This window comes from Entelurus aequoreus, linkage group LG25 (assembly GCF_033978785.1).
Source record: "Entelurus aequoreus isolate RoL-2023_Sb linkage group LG25, RoL_Eaeq_v1.1, whole genome shotgun sequence".
Taxonomy (NCBI): domain Eukaryota; kingdom Metazoa; phylum Chordata; class Actinopteri; order Syngnathiformes; family Syngnathidae; genus Entelurus; species Entelurus aequoreus.
The window spans coordinates 3,579,328-3,604,520 of NC_084755.1; the positions used below are offsets into that span (position 1 = coordinate 3,579,328).

Genomic DNA, 25,193 nt, shown 5'->3' on the forward strand with positions numbered 1-25,193 from the left:
TTACAAGATAAACTGAACATTTGTGCAATATTATGATAAAAGTTGGAATTTTACTCAATAACAGTCGCAATTTTACAAGAAAAGCTTAAAATGTTGTTAATTTTATGAAAAGAGTCGTAATTTTACTTGACAAAAGTCACAATTTTATAAGAAAACTTAACAATTTTGGCAATACCATAATAATAATTGCAATTTTACTTGGCAAAATTATGACAAAAGTCGCAATTTTACTCAAAAAATGTCAGTTTTACAAGAACAACACAAAAATTGGCAATGTTGTGATGAAAGTCAGAATTTTATATGACACATGTCACCATTTTGCATTAAAAAGTAATACTTTGACATTAAAAAGTCATAATTTTACGAGAAAATATTGCAATATTACAGAAACAGAAAGAATATGAGAAATTGTTCCCAACTTTATAAGAAAAAAGTCCACACATTGTGAGGAAAAGACTTCTTTGAGTTAAAAAAAATTTTTTTAAATATTTGTTTGTAATTGTTTTATAATTTTCATTATTTCCTTCAAGTTATTACAGTATACAGGGCCGGCCCGTGGCATAGGCCGTATAGGCAAATGCTAAGGGTGCCGTCCATCAGGGGGCGCCACGCCAGTGCCACAAATGTTGGAGAAAAAAAAAAAGAAAAAAAGGTTGGTACTATTATTTCTAAATACAAAAAATAATCCCACGTTAATTAAAATGCAAAGTAAAGCCTATTTAATAGAAATATTATTTGTTACAACATTACGCCCCCCTCCCCCCGCACGGTGCGCCCCCTCCCTTCAGTATCATGACTCTTTTTGGACGTCACCACATCAAAAAATCAACACAAGATGTCGAAACGGCCAAAACTGTCAGGAGCCCAGGGAAGAAAAAAGAGAAAAGAAGAGGAGGAGAAACGAGAAAAAGACAGAGGTAGCAGGTAGGTAACGTTAGCCTACATGAAATTATTTGCCTGTTACAGAATGTGATAATAACTTGGCTTTTTAGCATTAAGCTAATGTTACATGATTCGGCAATTGCTAATCAATAAATAGCTAGTTCTGTTTTAACGTCGGGTTAATATTGTGGAGGGGGCTAAATTGTTATGGAAAATAATAATGTAACGTTAGGTAATTACAGTACTCCCACCTTACATTCCTCAGTGACATTTGTATTAGATCTTTTAAGCAGGTGTTTTTTGTTTACATTATTATTGCCTTCTGGTTAGCTAATGTTTGCCCTGCAGGTAATAGTCACTTTTCCACCCCTTTATATATTAGGTATAGTTGTAAGCCTAGTTGTTAAAGTGCACGTCATTAATGTTAATAAAGCAATATCACATGAGAGGGAATGCTGTTTTTTAATTTGAGCACTGCTGTGATTCGGTTAAAGATAATCATAACATAACATTCTCATATAATATGTTAATTTGCTTTCTTTAAGTAAAAAAAAAAAGGTCAAAGACAAAGCTATTCGGTTTCTTGTGAGTATATACACTTCACTGCCGATGTGGGGGGGCGCCACCTAAAATCTTGCCTAGGGCGCCAGATTGGTTAGGGCCAGGCCTGACAGTATGTCTCTATAAACATATCTATTCTATTTTTTAATTAATTTTGGCCAAAGGGGGCACATTTCAATTTTCTTACACACACTTGTTATTTCATATGTTGACCAGAGGGGGGAGCACATTTAAAAGCGACACACAGTCAATGTGAAAAATCCCTCCTTTTTGGGACCACCCTCATTTTGATAGTAGTCACCAGCAGGGGTGCTAATGAGACATTCTCTATTAGATGCAATGTTATTGGGACCATGATTTATGTCATCACTTGTTCACACCTCCTCATATGGAAGACACTTTTCCTTCTTCGTGTCTCAAGAAGGGTAGGAATACAAGAACACACACACACACACACACACACACACACACACACACACACACACACACACACACACACACACACACACACACACACACAGAGCTACGCTTCATGACTTCCGGCGACTTCTCTCTGGGTCGCTGCAGATGACAGCAAACACTCACAGATTTTTGTTGAGATCCAGTGACAACAAGCGAGTCATCTTTTGGTGACCTCACCGGGGATCATGTTGCTGCCGTCCCCTGAAGACGTGTTAATCCACCACACCTATCACCTCTCATGCACCTTTTAGCTCAAATGACCACAATAAACATGCCACTTTAATAAAGACTCCAGCTAGTTTGTTGTGTTGCTGTTAACCCTTAAAGGGGAACTGCACTTTTGTGTATTATTATATACATGATGTAAGTACATCTGTCATGTACAAACCCCAAAAGCGGTGAAGTTGTCACGTTGTGTAAATGGTAAATAAAAACAGAATACAATGATTTGCAAATCCTTTTCAACTTATATTCAATTGAATAGACTGCAAAGACAAGATATTTAACATTCAAACTGGAAAACTTTGTTATTTTTAGCAAATATTAGCTCATTTGGAATTTGATGCCTGCAACATGTTTAACAAAAGCTGGCACAAGCGGCAAAAAAGACTGAGAAAGTTGAGGAATGCTCATCAAACACTTATTTGGAACATCCCACAGGTGAACAGGCTAATTGGGAACAGGTGGGTGCCATGATTGGGTATAAAAGCAGCTTCCATGAAATGCTCAGTCATTCACAAACAAGGATGGGGCGAGGGTCACCAATTTGTCAACAAATGCCTGAGCAAATTGTTGAACAGTTTAAGAACAACATTTCCCAACCAGCTATTGCAAGGAATTTAGGGATTTCACCATCTACGCTACGTAATATCATCAAAAGGTTCAGAGAATCTGGAGAAATCACTGCACGTAAGCCATGATATTACGGACCTTTGTTCACTCAGGCGGTACTGCATCAAAAAGTGACATCAGTGTGTAAAGGATATCGCCACATGGACTCAGGAACACTTCAGAAAACCACTGTCAGTAACTACAGTCGGTCGCTACATCTGCGAGTGCAAGTTAAAACTCTACTATGCAAAGCGAAAGCCATTTATCAACAACACCCAGAAACGCCGCCAACTTCGCTGGGCCCGAGCTCATCTAAGATGGACTGATGCAAAGTGGAAAAGTGTTCTGTGGTCTGACGAGTCCACATTTCAAATTGTTTTTGGAAACTGGATTGTTCTAGGCCCAAAGTGTAAAAGCCAGCATGTGTGATGGTATGGGGGTGTATTAGTGCCCAAGATATGGGTAACTTACACATCTGTGAAGGCAGCATTAATGCTGAAAGGTACATACAGCTTTTGGAGCAACATATGTTGCCATCCAAGCAACGTTACCATGGACGCCCCTGCTTATTTCAGCAAGAATGCTAATGATTCTCAGTGTGAACATGAAATATCTTGTCTTTGCAGTCTATTCAATTGAATATAAGTTGAAAAGGATTAGCAAATCATTGTATTCTGTTTTTATTTACCATTTACACAACGTGACAACTTTACTGGTTTTGGACCAAAAGGCAAAAATATAACAACATTTAATATTTATGTCTTTTGACTCGCCAAATGGCTGTCAAAGTGTCCCAACTTGTCAGATTATATCCTCAGCCATCTGCTTTTCAGGTGAGAGGCATGATTTATGATCTACAACAAAGTTACAGGGAGTAGGGAAGCGAGGAAACAGCTGATTAATCGATGATGTACACATGGAAGTGATCACGTCGCCACATTAGCGCTATAATAACAATATCACTAATACTTGGTTAATATTGAAGACACAAAATGTAAATGGAGTATCGTTGGCGGTTTTTGAATGTTTATTTATCGGATTTATGAGCGGAATAGTGGCGCTCCAAGTGACTCTGCTGTAAGCGGACTTTTATTCACGTGTATTCAATATTTAGAACGCATTTTTAAAAAATCCATCCATTGTCATGTCTTAAAATAATGATTGTGAACGATAGGCAGAATTTAAATTAAAAAAAAGTACAGTTTCCCTTTGAGAGATCCTAAAAGAACTTTGCCATTCCATGCCTTTCTGGGTGTGTTAAAGGAATACAATTTTATGTTTCCAGAAGATAGTCCACTATGGACTGGACTCTCTCACTATTATGTTAGATCCACTATGGACTGGACTCTCACACTATTATGTTAGATCCACTATGGACTGGACTCTCACACTATTATGTTAGATCCACTATGGACTGTACTCTCACTATTATGTTAGATCCACTATGGACTGGACTCTCACACTATTATGTTAGATCCACTATGGACTGGACTCTCACTATTATGTTAGATCCACTATGGACTGGACTCTCACACTATTATGTTAGATCCACTATGGACTGGACTCTCACTATTATGTTAGATCCACCATGGACTGGACTTTCACACTATTTTGTTAGATCCACTATGGACTGTACTCTCACACTATTATGTTAGATCCACTATGGACTGGACTCTCACACTATTAAGTTAGATCCACTATGGACTGGACTCTCACACTATTATGTTAGATCCACTATGGACTGGACTCTCACACTATTAAGTTAGATCCACTATGGACTGGACTTTCACACTATTATGTTAGATCCACTATGGACTGGACTCTCACACTATTATGTTAGATCCACTATGGACTGGACTCTCACACTATTATGTTAGATCCACTATGGACTAGACTCTCACACTATTAAGTTAGATCCACTATGGACTGGACTCTCACACTATTATGTTAGATCCACAATGGACTGGACTCTCACACTATTATGTTAGATCCACTATGGACTGGACTCTCACTATTATGTTAGATCCACAATGGACTGGACTCTCACACTATTAAGTTAGATCCACTATGGACTTGACTCCCACTATTATGTTAGATCCACTATGGACTGGACTCTCACACTATTAAGTTAGATCCACTATGGACTTGACTCTCACTATTAAGTTAGATCCACTATGGACTGGACTCTCACACTATTATGTTAGATCCACTATGGACTGGACTCTCACACTATTATGTTAGATCCACTATGGACTAGACTCTCACACTATTAAGTTAGATCCACTATGGACTGGACTCTCACACTATTATGTTAGATCCACTATGGACTAGACTCTCACACTATTAAGTTAGATCCACTATGGACTGGACTCTCACACTATTATGTTAGATCCACTATGGACTGGACTCTCACACTATTAAGTTAGATCCACTATGGACTGGACTCTCACACTATTAAGTTAGATCCACTATGGACTGGACTCTCACACTATTAAGTTAGATCCACTATGGACTGGACTCTCACACTATTAAGTTAGATCCACTATGGACTTGACTCTCACTATTAAGTTAGATCCACTATGGACTGGACTCTCACACTATTATGTTAGATCCACTATGGACTGGACTCTCACACTATTATGTTAGATCCACTATGGACTAGACTCTCACACTATTAAGTTAGATCCACTATGGACTGGACTCTCACACTATTATGTTAGATCCACTATGGACTAGACTCTCACACTATTAAGTTAGATCCACTATGGACTGGACTCTCACACTATTATGTTAGATCCACTATGGACTGGACTCTCACACTATTAAGTTAGATCCACTATGGACTGGACTCTCACACTATTAAGTTAGATCCACTATGGACTGGACTCTCACACTATTAAGTTAGATCCACTATGGACTGGACTCTCACACTATTAAGTTAGATCCACTATGGACTGGACTCTCACACTATTATGTTAGATCCACTATGGACTGGACTCTCACACTATTATGTTAGATCCACTATGGACTGGACTCTCACACTATTATGTTAGATCCACTATGGACTGGACTCTCACACTATTATGTTAGATCCACTATGGACTGGACTCTCACACTATTATGTTAGATCCATCATGGACTGGACTCTCACAATATTAAGTTAGATCCACTATGGACTGGACTCTCACACTAAACATCTGGAGATGATCACCTCCATTGAAGCCTTATCTTCCAGTTACTGTTAGGGGCTCTGCAGAAGACGCAATAGCGGCATCTGCTGTAGAAAGTGGTAATTATACCATGTTGTGGCCAAAAGTATTGGGTCACATGAGGACCAAGTGGAAGACATATTGTTGTTGCCTGAGCTTTTCTATAGGATACTCATCCGTCTATTTATCTCATCAACAGAAGATCATATACAAAACTGCCTTATTTAGCTTGGAGAAAAAATATTAGAATAAATAAATAAAAATTTCAGAACTAATTTTTCAATTTAACATATTTTGGGCATATCATTTAAATGAATAGAGCAATTGCACTCAATGTACAGTACAGGCCAAAAGTTTGGACACACCTTCTCCTCATTCAATGTGTTATTTTCATGACTATTTTCATGACTATTGTCACATCAAAACTATGAATGAACACGTGGAGTTATGTACTTCACAAAAAAAGGTGACATAACTGAAAACATTTTATATTCTAGTTTCTTCAAAATAATATAACATCTAGTAGTAGGATCCTGATGAGAGTGCGGAAATATGACCATATCACACCAACTCTCAAATCCCTTCACTGGCTTCCTGTTCCACTCAGGATTGAATACAAAGTCTAACCCACCAGTGCCTCCATGGAAATGCCCCCCCTCTACCTCAAAGAACTACTCACCCCCCAAATCCTCCACACGACACCTCCGCTCCGGACAGGCTAACCTCCGAGGACAAAGCTACGAACAATGGGAGACCGGGATTTCTGCTCCGCCGCTACCAATCTGTGGAACGCTCTCCCTGACCACCTGAGGGCACCACAGACTGTGGATGCTTTTAAAAAAGGCTTAAAAACCCTTCTTTTTAAAGAAGCCTTTTTTTTAAAGTAAGTAAGTAAGTAGCATACTAGATTTAGCTATTTGGCTGTTCCAGTTTTTTTTAAAGTTTTTTTTTTATTATCTTTTTATTTATTTATTTTAATACACTGTAGCACTTTGAGGTTGTTTACTCAATGTAAAGTGCTTTTTACAAATAAAATCTATTATTATTATTATCATTATTAGTATTATTTAGAAATTATTTAATTTCTGCTCCGCCGCTCCCAGTCTGTGGAACGCTCTCCCTGACCACCTGAGGGCACCACAGACTGTGGATGCTTTAAAAAAGGCTTAAAAACCCTTCTTTTTTAAAAAAAAAAAAAGCCTTTTTTTTAAGTATATGCATACTAGTTTTAGCTATTTGGCTGTTCTAGATTTTATTTTATTTTTTTAAATTTTTTTAATTATCTTTTTATTTATTTAAAAAAAAAATTGTAATACACTGTAGCACTTTGAGGTTTTTTACTCAATGTAAAGTGCTTTTTACAAATAAAATCTATTATTATAATTATTATTAGTATTATTAGTATTATTTAATTTAAAAGTTTGTTTTATTTGTTTAAAAATATAATTTGTAGATGCATATGCAGTAGTATTTCAAGGACTAATATTGATATAATTTCATGGCTGTTGTATGTGAAGTGAATTGTATTTATATAGCGCTTTTCTCTAGTGACTCAAAGTGCTTTTACATAGTGAAACCCAATATCTGAGTTACATTTAAACTAGTGTGGGTGGCACTGGGAGCAGGTGGGTAAAGCGTCTTGCCAAAGACACAACGGCAGTGACTGCTAACCCACCAGTGCCTCCATGGAAATGCCCCCCCTCTACCTCAAAGAACTACTCACCCCCCAAATCCTCCACACGACACCTCCGCTCCGGACAGGCTAACCTCCGAGGACAAAGCTACGAGCAATGAGAGACCGGGATTTCTGCTCCGCCGCTCCCAGTCTGTGGAACCCTCTCCCTGACCACCTGAGGGCACCACAGACTGTGGATGCTTTTAAAAAAGGCTTAAAAACCCTTCTTTTTAAAGAAGCCTTTTTTTTTTAAGTAAGTAAGTAGCATACTAGATTTAGCTATTTGGCTGTTCCAGTTTTTTTTTTAGTTTTTTTTTTATTATCTTTTTATTTTTATTTTTTTAATACACTGTAGCACTTTGAGGTTGTTTACTCAATGTAAAGTGCTTTTTACAAATAAAATCTATTATTATTATTATCATTATTAGTATTATTTAGAAATTATTTAATTTCTGCTCCGCTGCTCCCAGTCTGTGGAACGCTCTCCCTGACCACCTGAGGGCACCACAGACTGTGGATGCTTTTAAAAAAGGCTTAAAAACCCTTCTTTTTTTTAAAAAAAAAAAAAGCCTTTTTTTAAGTATATGCATACTAGTTTTAGCTATTTGGCTGTTCTAGATTTTATTTTATTTTTTTAAAATTTTTTTATTATCTTTTTATTTATTTAAAAAAAAAAGTGTAATACACTGTAGCACTTTGAGGTTGTTTACTCAATGTAAAGTGCTTTTTACAAATAAAATCTATTATTATAATTATTATTAGTGTTATTAGTATTATTTAATTTAAAAGTTTGTTTTATTTGTTTAAAAATATAATTTGTAGATGCATATGTAGTAGTATTTCAAGGACTAATATTGATATAATTTCATGGCAGTTGTATGTGAAGTGAATTGTATTTATATAGCGCTTTTCTCTAGTGACTCAAAGCGCTTTTACATAGTGAAACCCAATATCTGAGTTACATTTAAACCAGTGTGGGTGGCACTGGGAGACATGTGGGTAAAGCGTCCTGCCCAAGGACACGACGGCAGGGACTAGGATGGCGGAAGCGGGAATCGAACCTGGAACCCTCAAGCTGTGCCACCCCTGTATGCACGTAAATGTAGACGTGTAAATACTAACATCACATGTTTAGGTGTGCCTAATGTTGTGTCCAGCACCCACCTGTACCACTCCAGTCCTCTGTCGTAGAACCGGTCAAAGAAATGAGGTTCGGCCCCCACGGCTCTGACGTCCGGATGGATTCGGAGGAACTCCAGCAAGGCCCGGGTTCCGCCCTTCTTCACGCCGATGATGACGGCCTGCGGGAACCTCTTGGCCCCGAAAGTGTTGGACACGGGAATGTTGTTGTTGTTGTTGTTGTCCTCCAGCAGGCTGCGGGGTTGCACCACGTCCGGGAAGGCGGTCCGGTTCCCCGGGCGAAGTTCCAGAAGGAGGTCATGGTCCGCGTACAGCGTCCTGGGGGCCGAGTGGCAGATCCCGGTGAGGCAGTAGAAGAAGTAGGTGAAGATCAGGACCATGGTGAGGAAGGACAGCACTTTGGCCGAGTTGAACCTGACTCTGCATCCACTACATCCCATGAGTGGACCTCCTGCTCGGTGCCCAGGGGCCAGAACATGGACAGCATGCTTCTTCTTCCTCGCCCTGCATCGGTCGCTGGTGCATTTAGAACCTGTTGAGCACGGAGGATGAGGAGGAGGAGGAGGAGGAGAGCTTGAGGAGGTGGAGATGAAAAGATCGGTCAGAGGTGATCCACATGTTTCCAATTGGAAGTCCGATCCAGTTAGATAAAAGTCTACTTCCACTCTGCTGTGTGTTGGCACTCTGAGCTTCACTCATCGCTCTTTCAAGGTTTCCTCTCCCTCTCTCTCTCTCTCTCTTTCTCTCCTTCGTTCCTGGCTCCACCCTCCGCTCCTCGGAAGCACAGACTCAAGAAATAATGGAGATACAGAAATACGTGTCAAACTCATTTTAGATCGGGGGCCACATTAAGGAAAATCTATTACCAAGTGGGCCGGACTGCTAAAATCACGGCACGATAACTTCAAAATAAAGACAACTTCAGATTGTAGAATGTATACTATCCATGTATAGAGAAAATACTTCAGGCGGTGATGTAGTGGAGGGAATACAACCTGCTTGAGCCCACGGCAACAAGCCAGCATTTTGACTACCACATTCACCCATTTTGACTACCACATTTTTCTGCCTTCTTGTTTTTAAATGCACTGCTTGCCTATCTATTTTATCCAGTGCTTTCATGTTTTTATTTCTATTTTATCTATGTTTTTATAGTGTTTATCTAGTGTTTTTCATGTTGTTTATTCTATTTTAATTTTCTATTATATAATCTAACTTTCAGTAATTTATTTATTTGATTTCATTTATTTATTTATTTTTATTTAATTATTTTTATTTTTATTTACTTTTTTTAATATTTTGTATAATTGCAACAAATTATAATTAATAATTGCAACAATTATATAACAAGCTCTAAATGAAATTTGATGCATGTGTTCCACAATAACTACATATGTACATGCTCTATAGACATTGTAATAAGAACCCAAAAAAAATATAAAAGACATTTTACTTACTTGAATCTGATGAATCCAGTCCAATGAAACAAATAGATGTTGTTTGAAGGAAACCTTGAGAGGTTGTGTGAGTTCATGGCCAGAAGGCGTGACTTATGTATAATTGCAACAAATTATAATTAATAATTGCAACAATTATATAACAAGCTCTAAATGAAATTGGATGCATCTGTTCCACAATAACTACATATGTACATGCTCTATAGACATTGTAATAAGAACCAAAAAAAATATAAAAGACATTTTACTTACTTGAATCTGATGAATCCAGTCCAATGAAACAAATAGATGTTGTTTGAAGGAAACCTTGAGAGGTTGTGTGAGTTCATGGCCAGAAGGCGTGACTTATGTATAATTGCAACAAATTATAATTAATAATTGCAACAATTATATAACAAGCTCTAAATGAAATGTGATGCATCTGTTCCACAATAACTACATATGTACATGCTCTATAGACATTGTAATAAGAACCAAAAAAATATATAAAAGACATTTTACTTACTTGAATCTGATGAATCCAGTCCAATGAAACAAATAGATGTTGTTCGAAGGAAACCTTGAGAGGTTGTGTGAGTTCATGGCCAGAAGGTGTGACTAATGTATAATTGCAACAAATTATAATTAATAATTGCAACAATTATATAACAAGCTCTAAATGAAATTTGATGCATCTGTTCCACAATAACTACATATGTACATGCTCTATAGACATTGTAATAAGAACCAAAAAAAAATATAAAAGACATTTTACTTACTTGAATCTGATGAATCCAGTCCAATGAAACAAATAGATGTTGTTCGAAGGAAACCTTGAGAGGTTGTGTGAGTTCATGGCCAGAAGGCGTGACTTATGTATAATTGCAACAAATTATAATTAATAATTGCAACAATTATATAACAAGCTCTAAATGAAATTTGATGCATCTGTTCCACAATAACTACATATGTACATGCTCTCTAGACATTGTAATAAGAACCAAAAAAATATATAAAAGACATTTTACTTACTTGAATCTGATGAATCCAGTCCAATGAAACAAATAGATGTTGTTCAAAGGAAACCTTGAGAGGTTGTGTGAGTTCATGGCCAGAAGGCGTGACTTATGTATAATTGCAACAAATTATAATTAATAATTGCAACAATTATATAACAAGCTCTAAATGAAATTTGATGCATCTGTTCCACAATAACTACATATGTACATGCTCTATAGACATTGTAATAAGAACCAAAAAAAAATATAAAAGACATTTTACTTACTTGAATCTGATGAATCCAGTCCAATGAAACAAATAGATGTTGTTCGAAGGAAACCTTGAGAGGTTGTGTGAGTTCATGGCCAGAAGGCGTGACTTATAAACAAATGTACGATCCGATAGCCGTGTGCGACTGAACAATAGGACCCAATGACTATGTAAATGTGGTAAAAAAAAAATAAAAAATTCTAACAGATTGTTTTTTAGGATGGTTAAAGGTAACGTTGTAATTTTACAACAAGGGGTGTTGCAGGGTTAAAAATAATACACAAATTATAATGTTGGTGTTTTTTTTTACACTTACATGTTGCAGTTAATAGTGTTCTATCTTGCTTCGTTGTTATTTCTACTTTCTGAATAAATGATGTGATAATGTTCATCAGTCAAATAGATGGAATTGAGTCTATTTTTAAAATGCTCCCATTGGTGTTAATTTTTATTGTATGGAATTAATAATAATATCAATTATTATTATTATTATTATTAGGTTTTATCTAATTTTTCTGCCTTCTTGTTTTTAAATGCACTGCTTGCCTATCTGTTTTATCCAATGCTTTCATGTTTTTATTTCTATTTTATCTATGTTTTTATAGTGTTTTTATAGTGTTTATCTAGTGTTTTTCATGTTGTTTATTCTATTTTAATTTTCTATTATATAATCTAACTTTTAGTAATTTATTTATTTGATTTTATTTATTTATTTATTTTTATTTAATAATTTTTATTTTTATTTTTATTCACTTTTTTAATATTTTGTAGCACTTTGAGATTTTAACAAGTGTAAAGTGCGTTACAAATGTAATTGATTGTTATTATTATTATTTACCTATTTTCCTCAACCGATGTACTATCATGTGGTTTATTCTGTACACATTCTGTACACATCATCTACACCAAAAATTGTGAATTTGGGCTTTTTTCATTAATCACACATGAATTTGAAGGGGGATACAAATTATTTCAGCATATTTATGTGCGCCCAGATAATGTGTCCCCAGACCTCTATCTTAACAGGGCACATAGCTCCGCCCCCCTAGCGACAGAGGACACAAATAATTGCTATTGTGACATCTAGTGGACACATTTAGAACAGCAGTTTCTTTCATTCAAAAATGTCAGATTATTTTTATACTTAGCAAACTCATTTTGCGGGCCGGATAAAACATGTACGTTTGACACTCCTGCTCTAGGGTCAATCGACATCTTTATAAACCGTACAGGCGGCGGTTTAAACTCTTGCTGTGATGTAAGTGTAAAAAGAAGTGAGCTTCTGGAAAATATGACCTCCTTATATATTTATCCATTAAATTAAAAATAAAACCACTCACTGGGCATGAAGTGGCACTAGGACATTGTACAAAACCTCAAAACCTGTGAAGTTGTCATTTTTGCAAATAATCATTAACTTAAAATTTAATGGCAGCAACACATTGCAAAAAAGTTCAATCATGGCACCCACCTGTTCCCAATTAGCCTGTTCACCTGTGGGATGTTCCAAATAAGTGTTTGATGAGCATTCCTCAACTTGATATTAAATTAAGCAGAAAGACTCAAAATAAGACATCAAATCAGGAAAGTTGCAATCAAACAATACAATTATCTGGTTGATTGCTCCACCCGCCAGTTGACGATAACCACCACCTTGCATAACGGAAATAAACAGAATGACTCGAAATAAAGTTATTAATCATAACTAGGGATGTCCGATAATGGCTTTTTGCCGATATCCGATATTCCGATATTGTCCAACTCTTTAATTACCGATACTGATATCAACCGATACCGATATCAACCGATATATGCAGTTGTGGAATTAACACATTATTATGCCTAATTTGGACAACCATGTATGGTGAAGATAAGGTACTTTTTTAAAAAAATAATAAAATAAGATAACTAAATTAAAAACATTTTCCTGAATAAAAAAGAAAGTAAAACAATATAAAAACAGTTACATAGAAACTAGTAATTAATGAAAATGAGTAAAATTAAGTGTTAAAGGTTAGTACTATTAGTGGACCAGCAGCACGCACAATCATGTGTGCTTACGGACTGTATCCCTTGCAGACTGTATTGATATATATTGATATATAATGTAGGAACCAGAATATTGATAACAGAAAGAAATGGGGGGAGGGAATTTTTTTGGGTTGGTGCACTAATTGTAAGTGTATCTTGTGTTTTTTATGTTGATTTAATAATTTAAAAAAAAAATTTAAAAAAAAAAAAAAAAACGATACAGATAATAAAAAAAAACGATACCGATAATTTCCGATATTACATTTTAACGCATTTATCGGCCCTAATCATAACCACTACCTTGCATTGAAAAAGCAAACAAAGACTCAAAATAAGACATCAAGTCAGGAAAGTTGCAGTAATACAATGCAACTTTGTTCCAAGTTATTAAACATAATCACCGCCTTGCATTACAAAAGCAAACAGAAAGACTCAAAACAAGACATCAAATCAGGAAAGTTGCAATAAAACGATGCAATTATCTGGTCGATTGCTCCACCCGCCAGTTGACGATAACCACCACCTTGCATAACAGAAATAAACAGAATGACTCGAAATAAAGTTATTAATCATAACCACTACCTTGCATTAAAAAAGCAAACAAAGACTCAAAATAAGACAAAGTCAGGAAAGTTGCAGTAATACAATGCAACTTTGTTCCAAGTTATTAAACATAATCACCGCCTTGCATTACAAAAGCAAACAGAAAGACTCAAAACAAGACATCAAATCAGGAAAGTTGCAATAAAAAAATACAATTATCCACCCGCCAGTTAATGATAACCACCACCTTGCATAATAGAAATAAGCAACTTGGAATGTTGCAGTAATACTACGCAACTTTGTCAGCGATCGCTCTTCCCACCAGTTATAACCACCTTCTTGCCTGATAAAAATAAACAAAGACTCTAAATAAAGCACCAAGTCAAAGCCAAGTTGCCAGTTAATAATGATTCATTAATAACTGCCACCTTTGCATAGTGTAAATTAAGAGAAAGCCTCAGATTAGACCACAAAGTCCAAATCCCCAGTATGGGCAGAATATGCAACATAAATGTGATTTCTTCATTCGCCAGGTATTAATGATAACTGCTACTTTTCATCAAATAAATCAATATGATGATTACAAATAGCCAGGAAAGGTGCAACAACATGAAGTGATGGCACACGTGAATTGGGCCAAATTCTGCAGAACAGTGAAAGCTTTGAGGACTCGAACCCTGAACTCCAAAGGGAATAAGACTTCCACGAAAAAGGATCCTAAAACGAGGCGGGACAATACCACCACTTTAGTCCTATCAGAGTTCTGATTGTTGACGTTTTTATGGGTGCGGAGGATCCATCCTGAATCTCTGCAGGTTTCAAGTGTCCTGCGGTGAAAAGACTTTGAACTTGACCAAATGACCACGCGGATGGACGAGCAGGCAGGGAGTGAGAGAGTGAAGGGATAGATCATCTGTCGGAGAAACAAGTGCTCACACACACACACACACACACACACACTCACACACACACACACACACACACACACACACACACACGCTCACACCCATGCACACACTCTTGTATTTGTTACCTTCTTGAGACCTGAGAGAAAAATGCCTACCTCTTTAGGACCAGCCTTTCTAGATATATAAAGATGTGTATTTACAACATTAATAATATATACATACTATGCAAGTATAAACAATGCTTGTTGTGAAAAATGAGTTGGAATTTCACAAGACAAAAGGTCACAATTTCACAAGAAAAACTTGTGGCAGTATTATAATAAAAGTCGTCATTTTACTCAACGCAAGTCAAAAATTAACAAGAAAAACTGAGCATATGTGCAATATTATGATAAAAGTTGGAATTTTACTAGGGATGTCCGATTATATCGGCAGGCCGATATATGCGTTAAAATGTAATATCGGAAATTATCGGTATCGTTTTTTTTATTATCGGTATCGTTTTTTTTGTTGTTGTTTTTTTTTGTTTTGTTTTTTATTAAATCAACATAAAAAACACAAGATACACTTACAATTAGTGCACCAACCCAAAAAACCTCCCTCCCCCATTTACACTCATTCACACAAAAGGGTTGTTTCTTTCTGTTATTAATATTCTGCTTCCTACATTATATATCAATATATATCAATACAGTCTGCAAGGGATACAGTCCGTAAGCACACATGATTGTGCGTGCTGCTGCTCCACTAATAGTTAGTTAGTTTTACTCATTTTCATTCATTACTAGTTTCTATGTAACTGTTTTTATATTGTTTTACTTTCTTTTTTATTGAAGAAAATGTTTTTAATTTATTTATCTAATTTTTTTAAAAAGTACCTTATCTTCACCATACCTGGTTGTCCAAATTAGGCATAATGTGTTAATTCCACGACTGCATATATCGGTTGATATCGGTATCGGTTGATATCGGTATCGGTAATTAAAGAGTGGGACAATATCGGAATATCGGATATCGGAAAAAAGCCATTATCGGACATCCCTAAATTTTACTCAAAAACAGTCGCAATTTTACAAGAAAAGCTTAACATTATGGCAATTTTATGAAAAGAGTCGTAATTTTACTCGACAAGAGTCACACTTTTATAAGAAAACTTTCAAATGTGGGCAATATTATAATAATAATTGAGATTTCACTTGGCAAAATTATGACCAAAGTCATAATTTTACTCAAAAAATGTGTCACTATTTTACAAGACCGACAAACAAATTGGCAATATTGTGATAAAAGTCCGAATTTTATATGACGAATGTCACCATTTTGCAGTAAAAAGTAATCATTTTAAATTTGAAAAAGCACAAATTTTACGAGAAAATATCGCAATATTACAGAAACAGAAAGAATATGAGAAATTGTTCCCAATTTTAGGAGGAAAAAAATCGACACATTGTGAGAAAAAAACGGTCTTCCATTTGAATGTTAGACCAATTCGAGAAGCCGATATGAATGTATTGGTGTGGGCTGGTCTCCTGAAGGTTTAGTAAATCTTGATAATATTCCTATTCTGTCTTGATGGTCCTTCTTACTCTGCATATATGTCATCATTCTAAAGAACTTGGGATTGACCAGTGACTTTAATTCCCTGAGAGGGAATACTGGTCAGACGCACCTATCTATTATATGCAATGGTTTTCCGTATTGGGACCAAGATTTTAGTCCTTATTTGTTCACATCTCCTCATATGGAAGGTACTTTTCCGTGTTGATGTCTCAAGAAGGGTAGAAATACAAGAACACACACACACACACAAACCCACGTTCTTGTATTTGTTACCTTCTTGAGACCTCCGAAAAAAAATGCCTACTTTTGAGCAATGTTCACAGACTCTAGTATTTGTCTCTCTATTAGATGCAATGGTTTTCCGTATCGGGACCATGATTTTAGTCCTAACTTATTCACACCTCCTCATATGGAAGATACTTTTCCTTGTTGATGTCTCAAGAAGGGTAGAAATACAAGAACACACACACACACACACACACACACACAAACACGCATTCTTATATTTGTTACCTTTTTGAGACCTCTGGAAAAAGTGCCTACCTTTGGAGCAATGTTCACGGACTCTAGTATTTGGCTCTCTATTAGATGCAAGGGTTTTCCGTATCGGGACCATGATTTTAGTCCAAACTTGTTCACACCTCCTCATATGGAAGCTACTTTTCCTTGTTGATGTCTCAAGAAGGGTAGAAAATACAACACAAACACACACACACACACACACACACACACACACACACACACATTCTTGTATTTGTTACCTTTTTGAGACCTCTGGAAAAAATGCCTACCTTTGGAGCAATGTTCACGGACTCTACAATTTGGCTCTCTATTAGATGCAATTGTTTTCCGTATTGGGACCATGATTGATGTCCTAACTTGTTCACACCTCCTCATATGGACGCTACTTTTCCGTGTTGATGTCTCAAGAAGGGTAGAAATACAAGAACACACACACACACACAAACCCACGTTCGTGTATTTGTTACCTTCTTGAGACCTCCGAAAAAAATGCCTACCTTTGGAGCAATGTTCACAGACTCTAGTATTTGGCTCTCTATTAGATGCAATGGTTTTCCGTATCGGGACCATGATTTTAGTCCTAACTTGTTCACACCTCCTCATATGGAAGCTACTTTTCCTTGTTGATGTCTCAAGAAGGGTAGAAATACAAGAACACACACACACACACACAAACCCACGTTCTTGTATTTTTTACCTTCTTGAGACCTCCGAAAAAAATGCCTACCTTTGGAGCAATGTTCACGGACTCTAGTATTTGTCTCTCTATTAGATGCAATGGTTTTCTGTATTGGGACCATGACTTATGTCCTAACTTGTTCACACCTCCTCATATGGAAGCTACTTTTCCTTCTTCATGTCTCAAGAAGGCTAGGAATACAAGCACACACACACACACACACACATTCTTGTATTTGTGACCTTCTTGAGACCTCCGAAAAAAAAGCCTAACTTTGGAGCAATGTTCACGGACTCTAGTATTTGGCTCTCTATTAGATGCAATGGTTTTCCGTATTGGGACCATGATTTATGTCCTAACTTGTTCACACCTCCTCATATGGAAGCTACTTTTCCTTGTTGATGTTTCAAGAAGGGTAGAACTACAAGAACACACACACACACAAACACACATTCTTGTATTTGTTACCTTCTTGAGACCTCAGGAAAAAAATGCCTACCTTTGGAGCAATGTTCACAGACTCTAGTATTTGGCTCTCTATTAGTTGCGATGGTTTTCCGTATTGGGACCGTGATTTTAGTCCTTATTTGTTCACATCTCCTCATATGGAAGCTACTTTTCCTTGTTGATGTCTCAAGAAGGGTAGAAATACAAGAACAAGCACACACACACACATTCTTGTATTTGTGACCTTCTTGAGACCTCCGAAAAAAATGCCTACTTTTGGAGCAATGTTCACGGACTCTAGTATTTGGCTCTCTATTAGATGCAATGGTTTTTTGTATTGGGTTAATGATTTATGTCCTAACATGTTCACACCTCCTCATATGGAAGCTACTTTTCCTTGTTGATGTCTCAAGAAGGGTAGAAATACAAGAACAAGCACACAAACACACATTCTTGTATTTGTTACCTTCTTGAGACCTCAGGAAAAAAATGCCTACCTTTGGAGCAATGTTCACAGACTCTAGTATTTGGCTCTCTATTAGATGCAATGGTTTTTTGTATTGGGTTAATGATTTATGTCCTAACATGTTCACACCTCCTCATATGGAAGCTACTTTTCCTTGTTGATGTCTCAAGAAGGGTAGAAACACAAGAACACACACACACACACATTCTTGTATTTGTGACCTTCTTGAGACCTCCGAAAAAAATGCCTACCTTTGGAGCAATGTTCACGGACTCTAGTATTTGGCTCTCTATTAGATGCAATGGTTTTCTGTATTGGGACCATGACTTATGTCCTAACTTGTTCACACCTCCTCATATGGAAGCTACTTTTCCTTCTTCTTCCTGTCTCAAGAAGGCTAGAAATACAAGCACACACACACACACACACACACACACACACACACAAACACACATTCTTGTATTTGTTACCTTCTTGAGACCTCTGGGGGAAAAAATGCCTACCTTTGGAGCAATGTTCACGGACTCTAGTATTTGGCTCTCTATTAGATGCAATGGTTTTCTGTATTGGGACCATGACTTATGTCCTAACTTGTTCACACCTCCTCATATGGAAGCTACTTTTCCTTCTTCATGTCTCAAGAAGGCTAGAAATACAAGCACACACACACACACACACACACACATTCTTGTATTTGTGACCTTCTTGAGACCTCCGGAAAAAAATGCCTACTTTTGGAGCAATGTTCACGGACTCTAGTATTTGGCTCTCTATTAGATGCAATGGTTTTTTGTATTGGGTTAATGATTTATGTCCTAACATGTTCACACCTCCTCATATGGAAGCTACTTTTCCTTGTTGATGTCTCAAGAAGGGTAGGAATACAAGAACACACACACACACACACACACACACATTCTTGTATTTGTGACCTTCTTGAGACCTCCGAAAAAATGCCTACCTTTGGAGCAATGTTCACGGACTCTAGTATTTGGCTCTCTATTAGATGCAATGGTTTTCCGTATTGGGACCATGATTTATGTCCTAACTTGTTCACATCTCCTCATATGGAAGCTACTTTTCCTTGTTGATGTCTCAAGAAGTGCAGGAATACAACACACACACACACACACATTCTTGTATTTGTGACCTTCTTGAGACCTCCGAAAAAAATGCCTAACTTTGGAGCAATGTTCACGGACTCTAGTATTTGGCTCTCTATTAGATCCAATGGTTTTTGTATTGGGACCATGATTTATGTCCTAACTTGTTCACACCTCCTCATATGGAAGCTACTTTTCCTTGTTGATGTTTCAAGAAGGGTAGAACTACAAGAACACACACACACACACAAACACACATTCTTGTATTTGTTACCTTCTTGAGACCTCAGGAAAAAAATGCCTACCTTTGGAGCAATGTTCACAGACTCTAGTATTTGGCTCTCTATTAGATGCAATGTTTTCCCGTATTGGGACCATGATTTTAGTCCTTATTTGTTCACATCTCCTCATATGGAAGCTACTTTTCCTTGTTGATGTCTCAAGAAGGGTAGAAATACAAGAACACACACACACACACATTCTTGTATTTGTGACCTTCTTGAGACCTCCGAAAAAAATGCTTACCTTTGGAGCAATGTTCACGGACTCTAGTATTTGGCTCTCTATTAGATGCAATGGTTTTCCATATTGGGAACATGATTGATGTCCTAACTTGTTCACCCGGTCCTCATATGGACAGTACTTTTCCTTGTTGATGTCTCAAGAAGGGTAGAAAATACAACACACACACACCCACACACACCCACACACACACACACACACACACACAAACATTCTTGTATTTGTGACCTTCTTGAGACCTCCGAAAAAAATGCCTACCTTTGGAGCAATGTTCACGGACTCTAGTATTTGGCTCTCTATTAGATGCAATGGTTTTCCGTATTGAGACCATGATTGATGTCCTAACTTGTTCACACCTCCTCATATGGACGCTACTTTTCCTTCTTCATGTCTCAAGAAGGCTAGAAATACAAGCACACACACACACACACACACACACACACACACACACACACACACACACACACACACAAACACACATTCTTGTATTTGTTACCTTCTTGAGACCTCCGGAAAAAAAATGCCTACCTTTGGAGCAATGTTCACAGACTCTAGTATTTGGCTCTCTATTAGATGCAATGTTTTTCCGTATTGGGACCATGACTTATGTCCTAACTTGTTCACACCTCCTCATATGGAAGCTACTTTTCCTTCTTCTTCCTGACTAAAGAAGGCTAGAAATACAAGCACACACACACACACACACACACACACACACACACACACACACACACACACACACACACACACACACACACACACACACACACACACATTCTTGTATTTGTTACCTTCTTGAGACCTCCGGAAAAAAATGCCTACCTTTGTAGCAATGTTCACGGACTCTAGTATTTGGCTCTCTATTAGATGCAATGGTTTTCCGTATTGGGACGCTACTTTTCCTTGTTGATGTTTCAAGAAGGGTAGAAATACAACACACACACACACACACACACACACACACACACACACACACACACACACACACACACACACACACACACACACACACACACACACACACACACACACACACACACACACACAAACGTCAGCCCGAGGCGGACTTCTCTTCACACTCAGATAAATGAATCTGGCAAGGTTTTCTAATTGGGATTTTACTTTATTTTTCCACTGATTTGGCTCTCTGTGGTGGTTTGTAAAAAAAAAAAAAAAAAGCCTGAGGGCAGAGCAGTAAAATGTAAAGTTACGCATCAACAAGGGTGTGATTGTGGTTCTTTTCCCTGGGATGCAGAAGCATTAGAAAAAAGGGGTGACAAGGAGCCCCAACAAAAGGTCTCTGTGGACAGCAAAGTGACCCTGGCATATATAGAATAATGATATGTTTGGAAGTACGCACAGCCATTGTAAATCCATTCTGGCAAGGGGAGGAATTCACAGCTTTGGAAGTGAATGTCTCGCTGGCACCGGCCGCCAAAATGAGGTCAGGATGGCGCTCAGATCTTTTATTTGCTTTTTCCTCCGCACGCTAATTGCACCATTCTGGGGTCGGACTGACGAGCGCGGGTTTAGCCAGATTGAAGAAACAAACAAAGACGAGCGCGAGGACTGCGCAGCGTGTTTGCGCGCGAAGCGGTGCGTTCAAGTGCAAGCTGCGCCGTATCAACTTTCTGGCCCCCGCAGGTGCGCCTCGGATCCAGCTTCCCCTTCGGCCCCTGCTTTGTACACGTGTCAGCCATTATGGCAAATTACAAAATCCTGTGTAGGGGGGGGGGGGGGGGGGAACCCGCCGCCGCCGCACTCATTTTGTCATTTCCATTTGCAATAACCACAAGATTACTCCGGGAGAATCCTTAAAGCCGCCATGACTGATCTATGGAAACCACCATACAGTTTTGTGAGGCACTGCTACACTTTTCCCTTCCTAGACATTCATGGAAGCATCAGCATGGAGGAGTGAGCATGCACCGCGACACCAACCTAGCCTTGATTGGATGAATTGACCAATCAGAGTGTCATGTCCATGCAGTGTCCTCACAAACGTTGAGTACGCCCCTCACATTTTAGCAAGCGTTTTATTAAAGTACACCTTCTTAAGGGACGACACCAAACGGAGGAAACTTGGATGGCATTTAGAGTAGTCAGTGTACAGCGTGCATAGGAGTAAAGGAGTCAACACATTGTCTACAGCAGGGGTCACCAACCTTTTTGAAACCAAGAGCTACTTCTTGGGTAGTGATTAATGCGAAGGGCTACCAGTTTGATACACACTTAAATAAATTGCCAGAAATAGCCAATTTGCTCAATTTACCTTTAACTCTATGTTATTATTAATAATTAATGATATTTACACTCAATTGAGCGGTTTAAAAGAGGAGAAAACACGAAAAAAATGACAATTACATTTTGAAACATAGTTTATCTTCAATTTCGACTCTTTAAAATTCAAAATTCAACCGAAAAAAAGGAGACAAAAACAAGCTAATTCAAATCTTTTTGAAAAAATTTAAAAAAGAATTTATGGAACATCATTAGTAATTTTTCCTGATTAAGATTAATTTTAGAATTTTGATGACATGTTTTAAAAAGGTTAAAATCCAATCTACACTTTGTTAGAATATATAACAAATTGGACCAAGCTATATTTCTAACAAAGACAAATCATTATTTCTTCTAGATTTTCCAGAACAAAAATTTTAAAAGAAATTCAAAAGACTTTGAAATAAGATTTAAATTTGATTCTACAGATTTTCTAGATTTGCCAGAATAATTTTTTTCAATTTTAATCATAATAAGTTTGAATAAATATTTCACAGATATTCTTCGTCGAAAAAACAGAAGCTAAAATGAAGAATTAAATTAAAATGTATTTATTATTCTTTACAATAAAAAAAAAAAAATTACTTGAACATTGATTTAAATTGTCAGGAAAGAAGAGGAAGGAATTTAAAAGGTAAAAAGGTATATGTGTTTAAAAATCCTAAAATAATTTTTAAGGTTGTATTTTTTTCTCTAAAATTGTCTTTCGGAAAGTTATAAGAAGCAAAGTGAATTTATTTAAACAAATGAAGACCAAGTCTTTAAAATATTTTCTTGGATTTTCAAATTCTATTTGAGTTTTGTCTCTCTTAGAATTAAAAATGTCGGGCAAAGCGAGACCAGCTTGCTAGTAAATAAATAAAATTTAAAAAATAGAGGCAGCTCACTGGTAAGTGCTGCTATTTGAGCTATTTTTAGAACAGGCCAGCGGGCTACTCATCTGGTCCTTACGGGCTACCTGGTGCCCGCGGGCACCACGTTGGTGACCCCTGGTCTACAGAGTTGTTAGTAGACAGATAATTGTGTCTCGCCAATGCAGTCAATGGTGTTGATAGCTGCATGAGCACTGCCAGCACTGGGGAGCTGCGGTTCACTGAGGGGGGGAACTTACAAAACCCAAACCAGTGAAGTTGTGGAATTCTTTGAAGCTTTTCAGGTGGAATTCTTTCCCATTCTTGCTTGATGTACAACTTAAGTTGTTCAACAGTCCGGGGGTCTCCCTTGTGCTATTTTAGGCTTCACACATTTTCAATGGGAGACAGGTCTGGACTACAGGCAGGCCAGTCTAGTACCCGCACTCTTTTACTATGAAGCCACGCTGATGTAACACGTGGCTTGGCATTGTCTTGCTGAAATAAGCAGGGGCGTCCATGAAAAAGACTCCAAAACTCCAAAAGCTGTACGTACCTTTCAGCATTAATGGCGCCTTCACAGATGTGTAAGTTACCCATGTCTTGGGCACTAATACACCCCCATACCATCACACATGCTGGCTTTCGAACTTTGCACCCATAACAGTCCGGATGGTTCTCGTCCTCTTTGGTCCGGCAGACACGACGTCCACAGTTTCCTAAAACAATTTGAAATGTGGACTCGTCAGACCACAGAACACTTTTCCACTTTGCATCAGTCCATCTTGGATGAGCTCGGGCCCAGCGAAGCCGGCGGCGTTTCTGGGTGTTGTTGATAAATGGCTTTGGCTTTGCATAGTAGAGTTTTAACTTGCACTTACGGATGTAGCGACGAACTGTAGTTACTGACAGTGGTTTTCTGAAGTGTTCCTGAGCCCAGGTCTGCTTTATTTTCATGTATGTGGAGGGGGGCGTGGCCTGCGGGCCTGCCGCTGAACGGGGTGTGCCAGGACCGGCCTCGAAGACAGCGACAGGTGCGTAGATGACCCAGGTGGGCCTTGTTATCTAATCACCTGTCGCCTTTATTAGCAGCAACCGGGATGAGACACGTTGTTGTAGCTGGAGTGGGAACGAGAGAGACAAGACGCAGACAGACATTTTTGCTGGAAAGCAAAACACCTGCACGATTGTATTGACCTTACATGGTATTGTGTTTACTATCATCGATATACAAAATGTTTCAAAGTGGCCCCATTTTTAACATGCAAGCGAGGGCACGATGCCCTGATGTAACCATTGCTGCGGGGGACGTGGGACATTGCTGGGATAAATGGAGAATCATGTGCCTCTCAGGCCTTTCCATCAAAGGACATGGAAGACATCTACCTATTTGGAACGGTGATCGCGGGGCACCTGCTGATTGGGCTGGGCATTGCTCTGGTGTATCGTCAAAACTCGGAAGACGATGGCAGCCACTCGAGGAGCCCAACGGCTGTTCATCGCAATGGAAGGATTGGGTCGGGCTGTGGGAACACAGACTGGGGCGACTTCTGATTTGAATCGCAAAATGGATCTCATCTTGGAGAAGCTTGCTGAGAAGGAAGAATTGAATTGAATTTGAAAGATCCAGCACACGGACACACAGAGACTGCTCGAAGAAAAACAACATCTTAATCTACGATTTGACTCCCTCGAATGGCCTTGATGCTATCAGGAACAGGCTGTTCTGAAGAACTCCCCCGAGGACTCCTCAACGATGGACGCTTTTGACATTCCTTTTTTTCAATAACACCTGGTGTCGAACTTTGAGATCGGC

At 38.0% G+C, this 25,193-nt stretch overlaps 1 pseudogene; it reads right to left on the minus strand.

Annotated features, from left to right (window-relative positions):
- The window catches only part of LOC133642761 (heparan sulfate glucosamine 3-O-sulfotransferase 6-like), a 46,220-nt pseudogene extending 36,694 nt beyond the window's left edge, over positions 1-9,526 (minus strand).
- Between the last annotated feature and the right edge of the window lie 15,667 nt (positions 9,527-25,193).